This window comes from Gorilla gorilla, chromosome 10, assembly GCF_029281585.2.
Source record: "Gorilla gorilla gorilla isolate KB3781 chromosome 10, NHGRI_mGorGor1-v2.1_pri, whole genome shotgun sequence".
NCBI lineage: Eukaryota > Metazoa > Chordata > Mammalia > Primates > Hominidae > Gorilla > Gorilla gorilla.
The window spans coordinates 110,885,865-110,891,864 of record NC_073234.2 but is presented as its reverse complement, the minus strand read 5'-3'; positions in this window follow the sequence as shown (position 1 = coordinate 110,891,864).

The following is a 6,000-nucleotide window of genomic DNA, read 5'->3' as shown; positions in this document are numbered from 1 at the left end:
TCCCGAGTAGCTGGGACTACAGGTGCCCACCACCATGCCTGGCTAATTTTTCTATTTTTAGTAAAGACGTGGTTTCATCATCTTGGCCAGGCTGGTCTCAAACTCCTGACCTCAAGTGATCCACCCCTGCTTCAGCCTCCCAAAGTGCTGGGATTACAAGCACGAGTCACTACACCCAGCCCAGTTTTTTTGTTTTTAAATGATGCAGTAAAAAAACTGACTGGGAACTCAGTATTTTTAGGTAGAGCTTTGTCAATTAGGAGGCTTGCTTTAGTGTCAATGGATGAAAAGCAGACCATGTACTTTGGAAAATAGACATTGTTGGATGCTTACCCAGAATTCATTTTTAGTTTTTCCCTTGCTAACATAATCCTTCTTGGGTTCAGGTGTCCACGCTTTTCTGCCTAGCTAGGTGAACCTGTCCTTAACTCAAGGGTAAATCCTGATTTGGCTAAACTAATACATGAGAATTCCAATTCCTCTTGCCAGTGGTTTGTTTAGGCATCGGCTTGTGTTGCAATTTTGGTCAATGAAACATGGAGGGCCAGGCGTGGTGGCTCACACCTGTAATCCCAGTGCTTTGGGAGGCTGAGGTGGGAGGATCTCTTGAGCTCAGGCATTCGAGACCAGCCTGGGCAATATAGCGAGACCCAGGCTCTGCAAAAAAATACTTAAAAAATTAGCTGGGTAGTGGCACAAACCTGTAATCCCAGCTACTCAGGAGGCTGAGATGGGACGATCACTTGCACTCAGGAGGTAGAGGTTGCAGTGAGCCAAGATTGCACCACTGCACTCCGGCCTGGGTGACAAAGCGAGACACCCTGTCTCAAAAAACAAAAACAAAAACAAAAACAAAAACATGGAGGTAAAACCATTGGGAACTTCTGGAAAAAGTGCTTCAAATTAAAAAAAGAGACCAAAATATCCTTTCTTTTCTTCTTTAGATGTTTTCAAGTCTATGAATAATCCCTGGGGATATGAAGAGCACAGGACAGAGAGGTGGAATGATGCTGGGCCCTTGATGGTGTCATTCAGCCATTGAATTGGAAAATCCTAGTCACTCTACATTCAAACATGTAAGATATCACATCTCCACATTTTTAGAATTAGAGATTTCTGATACCTATAAATAAAGTCATCCTAAGTGATGCAAACTCCAGAATACACAGGACTTGGTGCTTAAATGTGAACTTCCTTTCTAATTTCCATAATGCTTCCAGATTATTTGTTAAATTTCTTAGAAGAGAACACTCTATTTTTTTTAGCTTTGTTGCTGTTGTTGTATTTTTTCCTAGAAGATGGAGAAACACCTAAACTGCAGACATTATGCTTGTAAGAGTAGACTTGCTGACTTAATTCTTGATATAAACTTTAAGTTAATTCTTCCTTTTTAAGCCCCAGGTCCCACTCTCTGGCCTGCTTAGTGTTTCCAAGTCCTGAATTTCTCAGAGGTTTTGCAGGGCTAATTGGGTCCCTTTTCAAAGCATCTTATTCTACTGACTTCTTGGCTGTGCTTCCTCCACACTATTTCATGACTTTTCTCTCCTTCATCAAATTTCAGTCAGAACTTTTATAACTCTCATCCCCGGAAGCCCTGCTCCTATCTTATGTGTTGTGGATTGATTTAAAAAAAAATTCCTTTAGTATCATTTTAATAAGGTCCTGGTGAGAGGTGAGGCCAGCTGGACTTCCTGGGTCGAGTGGGGACTTGGGGAACTTTCCTGTATTACAAGAGGTTTGTAAAATGCACCAATCAGCACTTTGTAAAATGCACCAATCAACGTTCTGTAAAACGCACCAATCAACATTCTGTAAAATGCACCAATCAGTGCTCTGTAAAATGCACCAATCAGCGCTCTGTAAAACACACCAATCAACAGGAGTCTAAAAGTAGCCAATCACGAGGAGGATTGAAAAAAGGGCACTCTGATAGGACAGAAATGGAACATGGGAGGTGACAAATAAAGGAATAAAAGCTGGCCACCCCAGCCAGCAGCAGCAACCTGCTCAGTTCCCCTTTCATGCTGTGGAAGCTTTGTCCTTTTGCTCTTCACAATAAATCTTGCTACCACTCACTGTTTGGGTCCATGCCATCTTTAAGAGCTGTAACACTCACCGCAAAGGTCCATGGCTTCATTACTGAAGTCAGCAAGACCACGAACCCACCGGCAGGAACCAGTTCCTTTCACATCTTGTGGGCTCGTCCAGGATATTGCCACGTGGTGAGTACCATCGGACCCCTTTCACTTGCTATTCTGTCCTATTTTTCCTTAGAATTCAGGGACTAAACACTGTGCATCTGTAGGCCAGTTAAAAGCAACTAGTGTGGCTGCTGGACTAAAGACACGGGTGTCAGGCTTTCTGGGAAAGGGCTCTCTAACAACCTCTGACTGTTTGGAATCGGAAGTGTTGGTTTGCCTGCAACCAGCTTCTGCTTTTCCTGCACTTCTGGGCTGAGCCAAGGGTCAACAGAGAGGAAAGCCATTCAGCTCCAGGGTCCTGACAAAAAGTGGTTGACCCTGCAGCCATGAGAGGAACTCTCAAAGTTATGTCACCCAAGCGAGACTTGCCCACCTATCCTATCTATCCTGACCCTTGCCTCCTGGGTCCTAATGCCTGTCAGACAAACTTCCTCCCACCTCTCTTTTCTGAGGCTAGCCCTGAGTCTAAAAACCACTCCCTGTCCTTGGTGCTCTTCTAGTTTCTCCTATAAGGATGATTTATAATATAAATTTCGGGATTCTGCTCCCTTCTTTAGGCACCTGGGCTCACCAATCAGAAAGACATAATTTTTGCCTGAAGCCCCGTCAGTGGGGGCACTATCTGGAATTTTAGGATCCCTCGTCAGACTAGCAGGCCTAACAAAGCCTATTCCCGAAGCTAGGATATGGGGAGCCTCAGAAATTACAGACTCCAAATTTGGGGGGATATCCTTCCTATTCATATGATGAGAAGTGAGGACAAAAGGCGTCACTCTTCCAACCCTGGAGATCCCTTCTCTCCCTCAGGGTATGGCCCTCCACTTCATTTTGAGGCATATCATCTTTATAGGACAAGGGTAAGGTCCCAATACCAACAGGAGAAATCGCTTAGGACTTTAACTAACAGGTTTTTGAGAATACATTGGTAAGGGCCACTAAATCCAAACTTTCTCAGTCCTCTTTGTGGTCTAAGAGGAAAGGCAAGGGTGCAGGTTTTCAAGATTGCATCAGTAAGGGCCACTAAATCCGACCTTCGTCAGTCCTCTTTGTGGTCTAGGAGGAAAACTAGTGTTTCCACTGCTGCTTTGGTGAGCACAACTACTCTGAATAGCAGGGTCTAGGGACTGTTGTGGGTTCTTGGGCGGGGAAAAAAAAGGCAGACCAAAACAGGGCAGTTTTTTCTTTCAGATGGGAAACACTCAGGCATCAACAAGCTCACCCTTGAGATGCATCCTAAGCCATTGGGACCAATTTGACCCGCAAACCTTGAAAAAGAAGGGCTTCTTTTTTTCTGCACTACGGTCTGGCCCCAACATTCTCTCTCTGATGGGGAAAAATGGCCACCTGAGGGAAATATAAATTACAATACTTTCCAACGAGAAACAAGCCACCCCCTCGCTCATGCCCACTATGCAAAGGCAATCACTGGAAGGCACACTGCCCCAGAGGACAAAGGTTCTCTGGGCTAGAAGCCCCCAGCCAGATGATCCAACAACAGGAATGAGGGTGCCTGGGGCAAGTGCCAGCTCATGCCGTCACCCTCACTGAGCCCCAGGTAAGCTTAACCACTGAGGGCCAGGAAATTGACTTCCTCCTGGACACTGGCGTGACCTTCTCAGTTTTAATCTCCTGCCCTGGATGGCTGTCCCCAAGGTCCGTTACCATCTGAGGAATCCTGGGACAGCCTGTAACCAGGTATTTCTCCTACCTCCTCAGCTTGACCTTTTCTGTAAGAGGGAAGGCAAATGGAGTGAAATACCTTACGTCCAAGCTTTCTTTTCATAGAAGGATAATCCAAAACTATGCAAAGCTTGCAATTTACGTTCCACAGGAGGGCCTCTCAGCTTACCTCCATATCCTAGCCTCCCTACAGCTCCCCTTCCTATTAATTGTAAGCCTCCTCTAACTTCCCCCACCCAGAAGGAAACAACCAAAGAAATCTCTAAGGGGCTACAAAACCCCTCAGGCTATCGGTTATGTCCCTTTCAAGCTGTAGGGGGAGGGGAATTTGGCCCAACCAGGGTACACATCTCCTTCTCTCTCTCTGATTTAAAGCAGATCAAGGTAGACCTGGGGAAGTTTTCAGGTGATCCTGATAGGTATATAGATGTCCTACAGGATCTAGGGCAAACCTTCAACCTCACTTGGAGAGATGTCATGCTATTGTTAGATCAAACCCTGGCCTTTAATGAAAAGAATGTGGCTTTAGCTGCAGCCCGAGAGTTTGGAGATATCTGGTATCTTAGCCAAGTAAATGATAGAATGACAGCTGAAGAAAGGGACAAATTCCCTACTGGTCAGCAAGCCATCCATAGTATGGATCCCCACTGGGACCTAGACTCAGATCATGGGGACTGGAGTTGCAAACATCTGTTGACCTGTGTTCTAGAAGGACTAAGGAGAATTAGGAAAGCCCATGAATTATTCAATGATGTCCTCAGGAAAAGGAAGAAAATCCTTCCGCCTTCCTCGAGTGACTACAGGAGGACTTAAGAAAATATACTCCCCTGTCACCCAACTCCCTCAAGGGTCAATTGATCCTAAAAGAGAAGTTTATTAACCAATCAGCCACAGATATCAGGAGAAAGCTCCAAAAGTTAGCCCTGGGCCCTGAACAAAATTTGGAGGCATTATTAAATCTGGCAACCTCAGTGTTCTATAATAGGCACCAAGAGGAACAGGCCGAAAAGGAAAAGCGAGATAAGAGAAAGGCCACAGCCTTAGTCATGGCCCTCAGGCAAACAAACCTTGGTGGTTCATAGAGGCCAGAAAATGGAGCAGGCCAATCACCTGGTAGGGCTTGTTATCAGTGTGGTTTGCAAGGACAATTTAAAAAAGATTGTCCAACGAGAAACAAGCTGCCCCCCCACCCCCGTCCACTATGCCAAGGCAATCACTGGAAGGTGCACTGCCCCAGAGGACAAAGGTTCTCTGGGCCAGGAGCCCCCAACCAGATGATCCAACAACAGGACTGAGGGTGCCTGGGGCAAGCGCCAGCTCATGCCATCACCCTCACTGAGCCCCAGGTAAGTTTAACCACTGAGGGCCAGGAAATTGACTTCCTCCTGGACACTGGCGTGACCTTCTCAGTTTTAATCTCCTGCCCCGGACGGCTGTCCCCAAGGTCCGTTACCACCTGAGGAATCCTGGGACAGCCTGTAACCAGGTATTTCTCCCACCTCCTCAGTTGTAATTGGGAGACTTTGCTCTTTTCACTTGCCTTTCTTGTTATGCCTGAAAGTCTTACACTCTTATTAGGGAGGGACATATTGGCCAAAGCTGGAGCTATTATCTATATGAATATGGGGAACAAGTTACCCATTTGTTGTCCCCTACTTGAGGAGGGAATTAACCCTGAAGTCTGGGCATTGGAAGGACAATTCAAAAGGGCAGAAAAATGCCCACTCAGTCCAAATCAGGCTACAAGACCCTACCACTTTTCCTTATCAAAGGCAATATCCCTTAAGGCCTGAAGCTCATAAAGGATTACAGGACATTGTTAGACATTTAAAAGTTCAAGGCTTAGTAAGGAAATGCTGCAGTCCCTGCCACACCTCAATTCTAGGAGTACAAAAACTGAACAGTCAGTGGAGACTAGTGCAAGATCTTAGACTCATCAATGAGGCAGTAATTCCTCTATATCCAGTTGTACCCAACCCTTATACCCTGCTCTCTCAAATACCAGAGGAAGCAGAATGATTCACTGTTCTGGACCTCAAGGATGCCATCTTCTGCATTTCCCTGCACTCTGACTCCCAGTTTCTGTTTCCCTTTGAGGATCCCATAGACCACACATCCC